The sequence below is a fragment of the Eptesicus fuscus genome, chromosome 19 (assembly GCF_027574615.1).
Source record: "Eptesicus fuscus isolate TK198812 chromosome 19, DD_ASM_mEF_20220401, whole genome shotgun sequence".
Lineage (NCBI taxonomy): Eukaryota > Metazoa > Chordata > Mammalia > Chiroptera > Vespertilionidae > Eptesicus > Eptesicus fuscus.
In genome coordinates, this window is record NC_072491.1 from 30,805,046 (window position 1) to 30,822,709 (window position 17,664).

General features: G+C 42.0%; 1 protein-coding gene across 1 annotated transcript in view; it reads left to right on the forward strand.

The window, feature by feature from the left end:
• The window catches only part of FAM110B (family with sequence similarity 110 member B), a 120,866-nt gene that overhangs the window by 49,087 nt on the left and 54,115 nt on the right, over positions 1-17,664 (forward strand). The window lies entirely within an intron of this gene.

Here is a 17,664-nt window from a genome sequence, read left to right on the forward strand (position 1 = left end):
GCTGACCTGTTTATTCTTATTCACGCCACTGTGTTGGAATTTCATTTGTCTTCTGAAAGAGCCTCCATCCTTGTGTGGGTGAAGGACACTCTCTTCCCACTGGGAACACGGAATAGCCACCATCCAGGTTCCCCGCAGTGGCTCACATTTCCACGGAGCGTGAAACATCGCTAATGCACATCTCTGACATGGAATTTTGCAAGTGAAATGTGTCTTGCATTTGGGTGACTTCAGTATGTTCAGATCTAAAAAGTTTGGTGTAATTCATGTCATTTCACTCCAATTTAGGTCTAGGAATAATGCTGAAAAGAAAAATGTCATTTCACTGCAATTTAGGTCCCGGAATAATGCTGAAAAGAACTATGTCATTTCACTGCAATTTAGGGCCCGGAATAATGCTGAAAAGAAGTATGTCTGAAGGCATGATTGAGCACAAACTAAGAGCAGCCCCAAACTAGTAAGTCCAAAAGGATAAGTTAACTGAAATTCCGCTTAATTTCACACAACAGAGACCAACCAACGTTTGATAGAAATGCTTTAGTATTGCTTCTTCTTGGCTGCCAGTGGAGTTTTTGTTTCCCCTGCAAAATACATTCTCCCAAATGGTACACAACACACAGCATATCTGGGGAGGACAGAAATTAAGTTATTTTGTAAAAAGAGAAAAAAAGACATAGAAAAAATTCTGTGCATTGCTGAAAACAAGGGACTTTTTAGAGAAGTAGTAATTACAAGTCAAGAAAAATTTTCCTTCGCTGTCCTTCCGCCCTTGGCCTGTCCCAGGCTGGGGTTTTGAGACAGGAGCTTGTGGAGCATCTCAGGGAGTTGGAGGTTAATTCTCATCAACTTGACCACCCGTCACTGCCAGTGGAGAGCCAGGCCTGTATGATTTTCTACTTACTTCACCCAGAGAAGGCGGCAGGATCCACTCCTATGTGTGAATGAGCTGTGCTTATTGTAGACAAAATAAAATTAACTAAGACTTATCCCTCCTACACCACCCCACCCCACACTCAGGATAAGGGAACACCAGGTACCATCTTTTTAAAGCCTGACACTGACTCATATCCCATATTCAGACTGTGTTTTTGTTCTTGTTTAAGAACAAAATGTGAAAATTGTGTTTACCCTTGATAGGAAGGGTAAACTGTAAAAACTTATTTCGTCTATAAAATAGGCAAATGCCACCAAGAAATCAGGTGGGCAGTTTCTCTTGCTGCCTTCTGGACTCCTGTAGCCCTTTGCCACTAGCCTGTCAGGTACCTTACGCTACTTATTCCCATTAGAGGACATTCCTGCAATATTAATTCAAAAGCCTCCTATATAATTTAGTGCGCAAACCGCTTATGTGAGCTTGGCTCAGAGTATATGATAAAAAGCATTCATCATGTGCTATTCCATGTAAGAGGAATTTCAGTCTCCTCTTCATTAGAGGACCTGCCTGCAGTGGAATTAAAATAGCTTCTCCCTGAATGGGAGCATTGACTTGGCAAAGATAGGAGCAGTCATTCAGGAGGAATGTAATCGAACACTTGAAATTTAAATTCCTTTGTAATCTGACTTGGAAAACAAAGTAAAAGAGAAACCCAAGAAAGTTTCCTTTAAGGTGAACTCATGTCCTTCAGATCACTTCCACTTTCAGGGCTAATAACATACACACGATAAAAGCAGTATGTAATGGAGCTGATCTTTGCCATGAGCTTTCCCCCCCTGATACTCTTGATGCTTACTGCTTCGAAAAGGTGCCCTACATAGAGAAAACCCACCTCTGCAGAAATGTCTTTCAAACACCCGATTTACAAACTGGGCCAGTAACGTTTGGAGGAATAGCTTTTTTCTTTATTGTGTCCATAAAGCATAAATTGTTAAGCCAAGAAACTACCTTAAATAAGTGACACAGATTTTCTTCTTTATTTAGAAACGATTCAGATGTTCAGATTTACAAAGGATTCTTTCCCTTCAAATAGCTTCTTTCTCATCCTTGAAGGACGCAATCCTTTTTCTGTTAAAGTCGGTGAGTGGTACATGTTTCCAAGAGGATAGCACTTGTTAAACAAAAGAAGGTCCCATAATTGTCGTCACTGCCTTAAATGGGGTTACATAATGAAAAAACATTTCTTTGTTGTAAAAGAAAACAGGGAAAAGGATCTCTCTCTCTCTCTACATGAAAATAGAAACAGGGAATCAAGTACAGAGCAGTAGTCACCATTTATGGAAAACAGCAGTCAAAAAAGAAAGGGTGTGTGTATGTGATTATTTTCAGTAGGAAAAAAAAAATCTTGGCTTTACACTCAACTGTATAGGTGGACTTGAGCACAGTTCGCTTCAAGGCAAATTTCTGTTAACAATCCATTTGCATATTAGTTTCTATTGTGGAACTTAAAAATTGATCCCTAGATATATCATAAAATTACCTTTAAAATCTACACATAGAAATGGAAATATCTTTCTGACAAAACCATCAAATCATTATCTATTAATGACACGAAGCTATCATTAAAGGTTTTTTAAACTGTGAAAGTAAAAATAGAGCTCATATAGGCAGACACGGCGAAAGGTGATGGCTTTACTTTATTTCAACTCGATTCCCGCTATAGTAGTAACAATCCATAAAGCTTCAGAAACTTGCCAAGGTTCCAGTCAATTTTGAATCATGCTAATGTTTCTAACTTCATATCCAAAGAAATTATTTTCCATTTTCTCCATCACTGAAACTCCCTGGCTTTTTTCCAGGCATTTGAACCTGGCCATATCTTCCATGTGTACAGGAATGCCTTTAGATAAAAGGAGAAAATTATCCAAATAATGATGGGAAAGAATATCTAAGCCGTACTTAGCAGTGCGCACTTGCCCTATTGCCAACAGAGGCTTGCTCTAATGTATAATAATAATCAGCAAATTGACTGATAATCCAGGTTCCCACCCTAATGGTTTGATTTATGGCCGGGAATGATTAGCATATCAGCATCGCATTTGTAAGTTTGCACATACTAGCAAGTTAACAAAGCTAAGCTGTACCATGTAGGCTGGCTGTAGGACAGATCCCATGACCAGGGCATGTCAGGCAGCCTGAACCTCCAAGCCGGAGACTTTAGAGGGGCTACTCATGAAAAACTTACCACCCGAAGTTTTTCCCATGGGTGGGGAAAATACAGAGTTTTAACAAGCAATTTATGTTCAATGTGAGGAGAAAAATTAAACAATTCAGACAAGCCAACCATGCAGAGACAAGAACTATTCACCTTTTGGCCTTGCCCCTAAATATTTTCTCCACATGTATACACAGAGACTTATGTATATGTACACAGAGAGATCATGTTAACAGCAATGGCATCATACATTGATTTATGACTTTCACTTAATAGTCAGCTACATTTCCATTTAATAAATATTCTTTCATAATACATAATACCACTTTTGAAGAACTGCACAATATAACATTAATTTTTATGTATACAGCATCGTTTATGTAATCATGTTGGCTATTGTTGAAAAAGTTTTTCATTTTCTGTTTTTGCTCTAGAAAGTATGCTGTGATAAGTACCTGGCTTCCATATTTTTTGCGCATATCCTCTACTATTCGAATTAATATTTGTATGTAATTCCAACTAGATCCTTAGGATAGTTTCCCAAAGTGAATGGCCAGGGTTAAAGGTATGCACATCTGTAAGATTTTCAAGAACGTTTCGCAAATTGCCCCAGCAAGGAAGTTGTGCTTGTTTAAGTCCCAGAATTTCTGGATGTTATTAACAAACTCTTACCAGTATAACATGTCCCATCTGGGTTATGCTCAGGGCATGATGGTTGTGTTTATACTATATAATTTCTTTTTCTGGGTCAGAAAAAGGTCAGAAAAGAGGATCGTTTTTCTAATAGCATGAATATCATTTGGCCGGGATGTTTTAATTTTGTCATCAGCCAAGCAGGAAGAACTTAGATAATGTCTGCAAAATGCTGGGCACTCCCTAAATGCTTTCTTTATATAGTAAATCATTTCTTCGTCCTCATGTTACAGATGAGAAAATTCAAGCGAAGAGAAGTTAAGTAATGTACCCAAAGTTAGCAGCTGGAAAGTAGCTAGATTAGGATAAAATATAAAGGGGTAGAAGATGAGAAGTATTGTTCTAGCAACATAATTTCTTCCAAGGACTATCATTCAGGATATAACCTTGGAAGTTTCTATATGACCTATTTTCAAGACATTGAAAGCGTCAGAAAGGCCCAAGTTGCATTTCATAACAAATTATGTTCTTGTAGTTGCATATTTGTTTAGATAAAAGTCTAATCTTTCAAAGTTTGTAACGTTAAAACACAGTGATGAATGTTCATGCCATGCATACTTGTAGTTCTTCCATGAAGCTTTTGCTTAAAATAGCAGCATGCATTACTCATGGGAGATTATATGCCTTTATGTTGGACAACAGTGTAGAGATGCACTCAAGAACTAGTGCTGATGAGATACAGAACTATTGAAATTATAGGAAAATTTACTTAACTGAAATTTGAAGGCATTCCACTTTGAAAGACAAAGCTGAAATTTAGGACATCCATCCACTTATTGTAATTTAAAGTTTTGTAGAAATGATCCGATGGTCAGTGGAGAGAGGGTCTCGTCCTGGGTCCTTTTCATAGTACAGAGATTATTGATGAGGTAAACAGGCTCACATCCTAGAAGATTCCTATCAGTGTCCGAAAAAACATGGTATGATTTGAGATCAGAAGGGAAGCTAATAAGCTCAGAACTACTTCTGCAACCTAATTCATAGGTCTTATTAATTGTTATATCTAATTGTTATTATACCTAATTATTATTAGGTTATTATATCTACACTGAGTGGCCAGATTATTATGATTCTGAACGCATAATAATCTGGCCACTCAGTGTGTGTGTGTGTGTGTGTGTGTGTGTGTGTGTGTGTGTGTTATATATATTAGAGGCCTGGTGCATGAATTCGTGCATGGGTGAGGTCTGGCCAGCCTGGCCCGGGGGAGAGGACATGGGCGATTGGCCGGTCTGCCTGCTAATAGAACTTCTGGTCGAGGGGACAATTTGCATATTAGGCTTTTATTATATAGGATATACATTGAGTGGCCAGATTATTATGTGTTCAGAGATCATAATAATCTGGCTACTCGGTGTAATAATTACATTATTATAGATAAAATTATTTAATAATAACACAATTAGTATGCTCAAGGGGTAATTTTTTGTTTGTAGATGTTAAGATGGCTTTTGTTAGCAACATTAATTTTCTTTTTAATCCTCACCTGAGAATATGTTTTACTGATTTTAGAGAGAGGGGAAGGGAAAGAGAGAGAAACATTGATATATGAGAGAAACATCGATTGGTTGCCTCGCATACTCGCCCCCACTGGGAATTGTACCCGCAACCTAGGTATGTGCTCTGACTTGGAGTCAAACCTGAGGCCACCCCATATATGGGACAACGCTCCAACCCACTGAGCCAGAGCAGCAACATTAATTTTCCCAAGGACTGTCATTCAGGATATAACCTTGCAGAGCAGCAACATTAATTTTTAACTGCCAGAATGCCCGTTCATTTGGACATGTGTGTTCTGATACCAACAGGTACTTGCACTTATATGAAATGTCCACGTGCATCCTACCTCATCAGGTCATGAATGAACCCATGTTTGACTTAAAGATTCATATAAATGTAAATGAAAGGAAGGTGGGAGTTTTTATTTCTAGAGGATGTAAAAGTCATTTTATTATGCAATGCTTAAATTTGTGTGCAGTGAGAGATTTTTTAAAAATTCCCTATAATTGATTATTTGACTTTGTAATTAAGAAATAGTCACTTAGATAAAAATGAGCTGCTCTAGAAGGCAGGTGAATAAAAAAGATGCTTTCCTAAGAAGAATGTTTGTGAACTAGAACCCTGAAATGCAGACTATAACCATCATACTGAAGACTTTTCTTAATGTGAGTGCTTCTTGCATAAAAATTTTAAAACTTTCTTGTGTTACCCTAACCCTTTAGTTTTCTCAACTTTGTGGGGAAAATGCCTTTTTTGCAGGACTACCACATTCCAGCTCTCTTCTCAATCGTGTCCACCTGCACAAAAGCCCTCTGTGGGCTCTTCTTAATTATGGAACGTAGTGGTTACCATTGCTTTAGCAGGCGGGAGAGTGTGTGTGCTTCTTATAAAAAAACTAGAGGCCTGGTGCACAAATTTGTGCACAGGTGGGGTCCCTCAGCCTGGCTGGCAATCGGGGCCAATTGGGGCCAGCCAGCTGGAGGGAGGGAACATGGGAGGTTGGCTGGCTGCGGGAGGTTGGTTGTGGGAGTGCACTGACCACCAGGGGCAGCTCCTGCATTGAACATCTGTCCCCTGGTGGTCAGTGCGCATCATAGATACTGGCCAGTAGTCTGATCGTCCGGTCGTAATAGTCGTTTAGGCTTTTATATATAGAGACTAACTCAGTATGAGCAGGGGTCATGTTTTTGAGGGGGATAGGGGTTGGCTGGGTAGTTTTAGGACGTGAGAAGGTCTGGGGGGGGGCTGGGCAGACCTATGTGGCCTGCTACCTTTATACGCACATGGTACTTGTGCCTTCTGGGATTGGGGTGCTGCATGTTAGGAGGTATGAAAGGTATGAAACATAGCAGGTGTAAATTTTGTTTGTATAAATCTTTCTTAGGGTTAGTGCCATACTTAAGAAAATATTTTTTCTCTTCTATTGTGTGACTTCTTGCTTCTAGATCTAAGAAACCAGTTATATCCTTGGCAAGAGAGGCTGAGCTCACATAAGGCCTCATTGGTTTATTATAGAGGCTACAGCGGGAAAGTGGACAAGGAAATGGGGAAAAGGGGCCTTGGGAGACCATCCAGCCAAGCACTGTGGTCAAGTACCAGTGACATGCTGTCCAGCCATGCAAGGCTGGGTGGGTCCTGGGAAGTCCCCCCACCAGGGTGTGTGAGCTGCGCTGGATCGTCAGCCTACACAAGGATACAATTTGTGAAGTAGTCAGATAGCCAAGGTGGCCAGAGCTTCTGTTCTTAATTTGGTAGCAACTGTGTGAACCACATCCCACGTGGTTCAGGGTTGGAGATCTGGAGAAGGGCTGCGCGCAAATGACAGAGACGAGACAAGAAATAATAATTTGGACATTGGGGGCCAGGCGGAGAATCCACCTCTAGGGGAAGGACTTCGCTGGTGCCCAGGCCTTGCCAACCTTTTATTCAATTTTGGATACACAATATTGCCCTTAGTCAGGCAGGCAATTCCGGTAACAGACAGACTGTCTTAAAGGGCAGTAAATATTAGTAAAGATTTACTCTGAGACTATTTGGTCAGGAAATTGCTTGAGCCACCATTGTCTCGACTAAACAATCGGTGCATAACTCTGGCCCTTGCCAGGGCTCAAGGTTCACCAGCATTCCGGGCTCCTTGTTTACACTTCTCTGATAGTGAAGACAATGAGTAGCTTCCAACAAGCAACAGCTAGCCATTGGAAGCAAGCCTCCCCTCGAATTCAAAACTCCTTAGTTGTCTCATTGTTTCCTACCCTTCCATTGCCCTTCACCAGTACTATAAAATGTGAATCACTAGAAGGGAAAAAAGGCTTTGAGGAGATGCTAAAAGATGCCCAACTGGATTATAAACTGCACGCAGAGAGGATTCACGCAGTCTACGTATGTATGTAGCCTGGTAAGACACTTATCCAAACATAAGCATCTTTCTCAGCAGGAGGCTTTGCAGAGGGCCCCCAGAGCTAACTGCACAACATACAAAGGAACTTCCGAGGCCCTATTCAGGCAGGGGGGTCACTTCATGGTAATCAGGTCTGATGCTAAGAATCTGAAAAGAGGGAGGAGTCGAGGGCCGCGCATGCCCTTTGGAGCCACTGGAGTAATTTCCTGCAGCCTGATTCAGTTTTTCTCAGCCTAGCCACCTTATAACTGCATTGAGTACCCCAGATGCCACATTCTTTAAAAAAGTCGATGTGTGCGTGTTCTGAACAGAGAAGGAAGGGGCACCAGTTACCCATTTGCTTGCCCAGCAGTTGTCCTACAGCTCCTGGTAGCCAGAGGAGACTTCCACAGCTTGGGCATTCATTCTTCTTCCTCGTAGTTGGGGGTGGGTGGTGTGCTAGAACCCCTCGCACGTAGGCTTGGGGGAGCCGCTTGCTAGCATGTCTGCCCAGTTCCACCAGCAGTGAGTTCGTGTTGGTGGCCTGAAATGCCACCGTGGAAATGCTCCATACAAGCTGTCTATTCCATTACTCACTGGCCCATCACTCTATACGGGGGCCGCCCAGGACTGCTGGTCCCTCCCCCCACTCCTGGCAGCGCTGGGGCATAGACCTGAGCTGGGGGCACCGCAGCAAATGGGAGAAATGTCAGCCTTGGTGGCCCAGCTTGTGATCGGGCCTCCCCACGCCCAGGTCCCTGTTCCTCAGAGCAGAAACCACTGCCCTGGGCCCCTTCCAGTGAGATGGCGTTTCACAAACAACCGAAATTGAGACACTTCTGGTCAGAATATTCTGACCAGTCTAAAGTTGTGTGGGAGCCACGAACCATTTCATTTGCAAGGGGAGAAAGCTGAACGTTCTGTTGGAACTTCTCAATACACAGGCCTACTCTCCTCATTCTCCCAGGTTAGAGAATCCCAACAGACCTTGAAGAAACAAACCCCTTCAGTGAGGCCAACCATTTCTCTGGTGACCGCCTGCTCCTACTTTAGCCCAGTGTAGCACATGTGAAATATACACGCTTTTCTTCTTTGTGCAATGAAGGGTGAGCAAGGGTTTTGACTTGGAAGATAACGGGAACCTATTACTAGAAAGCACTTGGGGGAATGAGTCAGCCATCAGATTTCCAGAGGGCTTTGACTAACGCTTTTCCTCCTCTTGTGGGAGCTGTTCCCAGCTGTCTGCACTCCGTCCTGTGTCCTTGGGTCTTGGGCTCTCCAGGACCTTGCCTTTCACGCACACTCCAGCCAGAAGCCTCCTTCAGTCACAGACCCCCCTCTCTATGCCCACTAACGTGCTCTCATAGCAGCCTGCACGTCCCAGCAGTTTCCCCACCAGAACCACTGAGTTGTTAATGAGTCACTTAATGTTTATCTTCCCAATGAGAATGGATGGTCCAGTGGGAATCAGAATACTGTCTCCCTGCCTTCAGTGTCCCCAATGTCCAGCACCGTCCTTGCACATAGTAGGTGCCTAAAGCTATTGAGTCCATGAATGCTTTTTCAGATTCAAGGAAGAGTTGATTGAAGTTCAAAGATAAAAGTGCTATTCCCAAGATTAAAAAATATATAGGGTCACCTAGTCGAATGGTAGTAAGAAAGTTTACCAATAAGCTAATACTCAATCTCAGACGAATATTTAGTAAATACGCCGAAAGATAAGACTTAAGAAAGGACAGTGACCTTTTCTTAGGATGCGTCTGCTTAATGTCTTATACAAAACAGGCCTGAGACAAATTAAACAGCTTTTTAAAACAGTGCCCTTTTTTGAGCTCGCAGTCTGTTAAATGAAGAGGAAGGCAGAGCTGTTGGCTGTTTCCTAAATAAATGCCTAGAAGTGTTACTAGTCTGTATTCTGGCAGCCTCCAGGGAGCTGTGCCTTAGGCCAAATCACGGAAGCCAATTCCTCTTGGAGTTGGAGCTCCTGATAATGGTGATTGCGCTTTGTTAGTTCATGTGGACATGCTTCGAGGTGGCTCACACAGCAGTTTCTTTAGAGGCGTGTCTCCATCTTGTTTTGCAAGTTTGTGTTTGTGTCTACATTTGTACACCATTTTTCACTCTTGAATTTATGGACCGTGAGTTTCTTTGCTGTCTTCCCCTTAAAGTTTATGAGCCATACCATTCCTTTCTCTGGTTTATTTCCCAGTCTATGGTATACAAAGATTGAAAAATGCCTCTGAGTCAGTCTTCCTTTTCCATGGCTACTAATTAATCCCTGGGAATATTTGGTTTCTTAGAGCAGATCATAATGGTTGTTGAGAATGTTAGCATTTTGTAAAGGTTTTCAAGTAAAAATCAAAGCAAAACAAGACTAGAGAAATGAGAAGTTGGCATATTATCACTGGATTGGAGCTTGACTGGTAGAACATACCAATTTCTGGGAATTATGGAAAATAAATTTAAAAAAAATTTTAATCATCACCCACTTTGAATAATTATAAAAGCATTGTTTATTAAAATACATTTCATTTTCAAAATTGAGCTATAGCTGTTAAAATCTATATACATTTTTGGGGGATACCCTGTGTTTTTATTTGACTTTCAGAGAGAGAGCAAGAGCGAGAGAGAGAGAGAGAGAGAGAGAGAGAGACATCAATTGGCCACCTCCTGTACATGCCCAGACCGGGAATTGAATCCTCAGCCTTTTGGTATACGGGACGACCCTCCAACCTATTGAGCCACCGATCCAGGGCCGGAAAATAAGTTTAACATATTAACAGATTTGGTTAATATCACCCCAGGACTATTAAATTTGTAGAACGTAGTTACAAGAAAGGGAGAACCAATAAATATATAGGCTGCAGGGACAGAAGTTGCATTTGTCTGGCTAACTTCTCTCTCCTTTTCACATAAATCTGTCATTTTAAATTTAACCAAACACCTCATTACAAACTTTCCTTGGTTTATATTTCATAGAAAACACTTTTCAAATATATAATATCATTTAATCTATATTGCAAGTCATTAGTGAAATATAATTGTAAGCCCTTAATTTCCTGAAAATTCCTTTAAGATTGGTTCATATAGAATTAAGTGAAACTAGAGAGTGTTGCTTAGCCAAAAAGAAGTTGGGGAAATAATTTTGGTTATCACAGTGAATCCCCATAACAGCTCTGTATGATTAATCAAGGCTGCCACCAGCTTGTCACTATGAATTACTTCTAAATGGTGTTTCTGACAAAACTGTACAATAGAGAAGTGTTTAGACACTTCTTTTTTTGAGTTGTGTGTTACTGGGAAAGAAGATAGATAGATAATATGATGTGGTGAAAAGATTGCTGCTATTAATAACAGCTTAATTTAGAACTCACTCTGTGCCAGGCCCTGTCCGAATCCTACTAGCTCATTGTCAATCCTGCAAGATGTCTCCCATTTTTGCCTCTGAGACCCAGAGGCATCCAGTCACTAGTCCCGAGTCACACAAGTAGGAAGTAGCGGATCCAGAATGTAAACACAGGTGGTATGGCTGTTAGAATGTACGCTCTTCACCCAGGCTTCAAACTGCCTCTCACAGGATTTGGCTCCTAGAACTAATTTTACCATTAAATTGTGCAGTGGGCAAACTTTTCTGTTGTGGAAAATATATGCTGTAAATATGATATGGAAGGGCTTGTGAAAACTCAAGGAGGTCAAGGGGCATACAAGCAAGAAGTACACAGACCATTTCCTTAAGAGATAAATTTTAACATACACAATGTGGTCGTGTAAGCTTTTCAATGTGACCCCAATATATTATTAGACCGACTGTATCATCAAGTGCTGTTTGATTATTAGAAATCATAGAAGTTAACAGAATTTACTTTGAAAATTGGATATGCATTTTTTTTCTTAGTATGAGTTCTACTCAACTTTATTCTCCGAACAGATTCAAAATAAGATACTTTATTTGATAGCTGGTCATCATTTTAGGCTTAATCTAGGCAAAGTATTTAATACTTTATTGAAGATCACCCAAAAACTCCACAATAATTTTAACTCCATAATCATTTTACCTGGATTCAAAAGTAGGCAAATTTCTTTAAAAATTTTTTTACAGTGATTTCTGGTATCCTTTCCATCTCTTGTAGCTCTAAATTATTATTGATTACTCTTCTCAGGAGTATGATTTTTGGCACCTTGATGAGCACTTTTCCACTATGCATGGAAATTACATGGGATTTCAAAGTCTATTGGAGACTAATTAGCACTTTAGGACAAATAGGTGGCAAATTGCTAATCAGGGTAAATAAAGTAAGACTCAGATTTTACAGCACTAGCACTAATACCTTCGCGGTATTGATTTTGTCATTTATTCTCCGTGCCGGAATCTGCAGTGCAAGTCAGCTGGACTGGACGTGAGGGGTAACCACTCTTTGTTTCTCTAGATTGGAGGAAAAACAAGAATGCACTTTAAAAATCACTTACAGTTTATAAGGTGGCACATTAATCCTCAGAATGACAGGAAATCAAAATGATGTTGTCTTTGGGGTTTAATTTATTAAAATTTAATTTGCTCACGTGCTTTGCTCCAGTAGCTCTTGTGCTAGCAAACTAGCTATAATTAGATTAGCAGCCTGCTAAACGCTGGTGACAGCCTGCGCCTCAGAGAGCATGTGCTGGATTCCGCCTGAGCCTCTCCTCATTGGCTGCTAGCGTCGCTGCTCGCCAGCTTGATAGGTTTCCACTGTACTCCTTATGCATTGGAGACATAGATACAGAGATACTCCACCGTGTTCTGGCAACGGCGGTGGAGGTGCTTAGCTGGTAACGTTACGGGAGGAGGAAGGCACTGAAGAGAAGGCGTTCTTCTTTGTTGTAGAGCATCGGCAGTCAGCCACTGCCAGCTGCCAAAGGAGATCAGTGAGGAAGTTTCAGTTCACGGTAATTACTCTGAGTCTTTCTCTCGCAGGAGAAACCCAGGCATGCATGAAACGAAGCGCGTTCATCCTGTCCTCTGTTTCATTTGATCCTGCTTTTTTTGTTAACAGCATGCCTAGTCCGGCGTTCCGTCCCGAAATAGGTTCTCCGGGGGAAGGCTTGGCTGGCGAGCAGCTAGCTACTCGGTTCATGAAGGAAGATTGTTTTTACCTGGATCCAAGCGTGCATGTGCCGGGGAGTGGTTCTTATTGGTTCTCTTCTGTTTTGGAAAGCCCGAGGTTGCATCGATTGAGGTGTCCTGGGAGGTGCGTTTCAGTGCCCGGCTGACTTTGTGTGCACGGAGCCCAGGCTCTCCGGAACAGGGAGCCGTCCGGGAGAGTTCAGGGAAACACACGTGAATTAGGACAGGGCGGCAGTTCTCCTGAGGCCAGTGCCGGGTCCTGGGGGAAGCAAGTGCTATTGTTTCTTCAAAGCTGAGTGCCGCCTTCATTTTGGATGGTTTTCTTTGTTTCGCCGTTGGTAGTTTGCATGAAGCCTTCAGACCACGAAGGGTGATAGCATATCTCATTCTGCCAAAAATAGGTATAGGTGTGTATTCACCTGTGCCGGAGAGAATTTTTGATTCGGGGCTTTGTTTAACAGGGATGTCGCTTGTGGAGTTGAAATTAATCGCCGGAAGGTGGGGTTCTTACCACTCAGACTGACGTTTGGCAATGTTTTGAATCTTCTGTTAATGGTTGCCTGGATTGTTTTCCACCTCAGGTAATAAGTAACCTTAAAATTCTGTAATAAAGAAGGTACATTCTGAAGGAAACCCATTTAAGTGGCCAAGGCTGAGCTTAAAGAAACCCAGACAAGTGCACTGATTTTGCTTCTCTGTGTACCTTCTGCATCGAGGTCTCTTTTATTTCAGAAGAGCCCCCTGCTACCATTTAGTCCTCACACTTACACATGGATATGCTCACCGTATCCGATTGTGGAGACCACAGAAACTTGTGTATTGAGTCACCAGTCACACGGCTGGCCGGCTGCCACCATGCGTCTGCTCTCCGTGGAGAGCCCGGTGATATCTGAGAGCCAGCAGGAATTATTCCCCTGCTCCTGAAAAGCCAAACGTGGCCATTTAAGTACTTGGTTTAAAAAAAACAAAAAAACTGCTTTGATTTAAAACCGTAGTCGGGTTACAGGGGTTCCATGTATTGTTTGGTAGAGGAAAACTTCAGATCACTAACTCTGCTCCACTGCCCCTCCCCACACCCCCTCCCTAGTCCATTCTTAAGGTAATAACTCATCCAACGTAATATTTCATTCCAATTATCAGTCTTAAGGAAAAAATAAGGAATATTATGAAAGTTTGTCATTTATTGTAATACAGTGTCATCTATAATAAGAAAGGTTGATAGTCATCCATTGTGGTACAGGCTCTCTATGACTTTAAGCGATCGGCAGTGCTTAGTTTTAAGGCACCATGTGTGCTGAAATGAGCGTGAGAAGGGGTGCTCTACTGAGCACTTCTTCTTGGGACTTCCTTGGAACAAACCCCACCTCCTTCCGATTCCAGAAGGTGGCAGAGCAGTGGTGGAAAGCGCAACGATGTTGCCCTTGTTCACGTGTGCAGACCCTGCTCTCCGGTTCACTCCCTCATTCTCTGTGTCCACGGTAAGTCCTGGACACTCGTTTGGGGGAGAATAAATTGATGTCATTCTATAATCGTCTCCCCCTCTTCATCTCCTAAACTGCTTCCTAAATTACCTTGGTCTTCAAGAATTTCTAAGAAGTAGAGTGCCTTAAAAATAAACTGGTGTTTCCCTGGCCAATGTGGCTGTTTATTGGGCACCCTCCTGTGCTTGGAAAGGTTGCTGGTTGGATTCCCAGTCAGGGCACATGCCCAGGTTGCAGGCTCGACCCCATTTGGGGGCGTGCAGGGGGCAGCTGATGCTGATGGATGTTTAACTTTCCTCTTCCTCTCTCTCTCTCTCTCTCTCTCTCTCTCTCTCTCTCTCAAAATAATTTTTAAAAATAAATTATTGTCAGGCATAAACATGGTTCTAGTAAACCTCCTTTTCTGAACTTAGCCCTGTGTTAAGCTGTGTGCCACCGAAGCTGTGGGGGGTATTCTAAGTGCTGTTGACTCCCAAGGGCTGGGTCTTAAAAGACTCTTGGTGCCTGGAAGGAACTTCTTCAAAATGTAACATAAATGGTACGTGTATATTGGGTAATGCACTGTGATGGCCTACAGGGCCTTCCACCGTATACTAAAGGGGCATTTTTCTAATAGCACCAAATAAAATGTTGCTTACATTTTTTGCAAAATCTGCACTTTTAACCTCAGCTGAATCACATCTTACCTTTTTAAAACTACATTAAAAAGAATCTTCATATACTTCTGAGATAAGAAAGTAAAAAGTACATTTCTTGGGCACTTTAAAATTTTGCTCTCTCATAGCTCTTTACTGATGAGAGAATAACATTTCTGACCCATCAAATAGGTCTATTAGCATGAACTAGAGTACGAAACATATAGTATTTTTAAATTAAAACAGTGTCGGTTATAAGTAAGACTTTCGAAGTTTTTCTCCTAGTGGCTTATAAGCACAGCTGTAAAAGTGGTCATCAGTTTGAAAATGAAAAGTCACTTCCTGTAGAATATGATGTGCCACAAAGCAGCTGGGCTGAACAAGGCCTGAACTGATTGTGACAAGGAAGGAGCACTGGGTCGTACCTGCTATTGGATGGAGCAGTATGCGTGGCTGTGTGGCTGGCCCCTGGCCATCTGTGATAGGAAAAGAACTGAGGGAGATCTGTCGTTAGCAATCAACAAATATTTCAGGGTTGACCCTCCTAAAGTTTCCTGGATTGAAAAAACATTCCAAGAGACCTTAGGCCTGTCATCTAAGTGTATTTATTTTTTTCTTTCATTATTTTGTTCAATAATTAGAGGCACCTACCCTGTGCTAGGTTCTGTGCTAAGCCTTAGCCTGAGAAAGATGGAAGACACAGGCAACAGCCTACTTAGGGGAGACAGCAAACACTAATAGGGAGTGTAAAGAGCAGAACAGGGCACTTAGCTTGGTGAGTGCATGCAGGGTGACCAGTTCTCTACAAAGGGGACTGGGGGGAGCCAGAAGGCTTCAGGAGGAGAGAGCTAGTAGTGCCTGATCCAGAATGAACTGTTTCCCATCCATCTTGTACCACATCCACTACCGTTAATGTTAAGTGGGGGTCGGTGTGGGCCACAGATCTGTTCATATATATATTAAATTGACTTTCAGTTTCACCATGTGTCTTATTTGTGACCTGTATTAAATGTAATAAATTGATCCCTGAACAATGTGGGGGTTAGGAACACTGAATCCCACACAGTCCAAAATCCAAATATAGCTTTTGACTACCTAAAAGCTTAACTACCCTCATTATCCGCAGGGAATTGTCTCTAGGACTCCCCCCAAGATACCACTATCCGAGGATGCTCAAGTCTCTGATATAAAATGGCCTAGATTAATGCATACAGTCAGCCCTTTGCATCCACGGACTCCCAAGTGAGGATAGAAAACAGTACAGATATTTATTGAAAAAAAAATCCATGTGTAAGTGTGGACCTGCACAGTTCAAAACAATGATCAGTGGTCAACGGTAAAAATTGTAATTTTTTTCTTCTAACTCTTCTAAGAATACACATTGGATTATTGCATGGAAGTCTTTTTATTTGTTTTAATAGATTTACATCACATGGGATTTGAAAAATTTTTAAATGTATGTAAAAGTTTAAAAATACATCTCAAAGGACTTACAAAATACTTTCATTACTCTTGTACTCTTAAGTAATTTAGTGATAATTTCTGAAACTGTTGGCATTGCCAGGGATTATCATTTGTTGTTGGATGCCTGTTGACTCTTTTATTTATTTAACCAGAATCTTTTATTTATTAAAGTCATTTGTTTTGTACGTGCTTATTAAAGACAAGCTTGTAAAATGTGGGCTTTGGTTATAACACTTGCATTTAATATTACTATGATTAAGGCCTTTTGCTTTTCTTATACACTTAATTGAATTTAGACATATTTTAAATCTTGCCAAATTTGGAAGGCAAGTCCACTATCAGGGTCACAGGTAAAATGTGTACATGAAAATCGATTTTCAATGCTGCAGGGCATGCAGTCAGAGATCCCTCCTACTTCTGTAGTGTTTTGCCCTGGTCAGGCTTCCACACTTCCTTTTTCACAAGCCATCCTTCCCCAGCCATTACTCTCTGAGTGGGAAGTGTCCTCAGAGCTGATTGTCAAAGGCAGCAGCTCTCCACCCCTGATGGCCTTCCTCCTCTGTCCCCCTCTCTCTGACTGCTCCTTCCCAGTCTCCTGTCTTACCCACCTATTTTGTGTGTGTGTTAATCCTCACCCGGGGATATTTTTCCATTGATATTCAGAGAGAGTGGAAGGGAAGGGGAGAGACATAGAGAAACATTGATGTGAGAGAGACACATCGATTGGTTGCCTCCCGCACATGCCCTGACCAGGGCCAGGGATCGAGCCTGCAATCCAGGTACATGCCTTTGACCAGAATCAAAGCTGGGACCCTTCAGTCTGCAGGCCGACCCTCTATCCATGAGCCCAACTCGCTAGGGCTCCTACCCACCTTTTAAGTAGATATTCCCCAAGGTTCTTTCCTTCATTTGCTTCCTGTCACCTGCTATCCATTGGTTGATTCATCCATTGCCAAAGACTTAGCTGCCACTCTTGTGTCCCCGCTTCAGGCCCTGGCTGCCCTCCTCTGCCAAGAAATTGCTTCCCTCAATAGGCCCATGGCTCATGTCCTCACTGCCTTCAGGATTTTGCTCAGATGTCTCCACCTTCCAGCCCAGTGGAACATTCTGAGATGGTATCTATTATATTTAGTCTCCTCTTTCTGGAATATAGACTCAGAGGTCAGAGATTTTGGTCTTAACCCCCAGAGCCTAGAACAGAACTTGGTTCCTGAGTGGGCCTCTGGTTCCTGGTCTGAAGTGGGGGTTGTGTACTACATGGGCTCTAAGGCCCTTTGAAACTCTTAACACCCTATCTATCAACCTTGGGTGGACTGACTCGGTT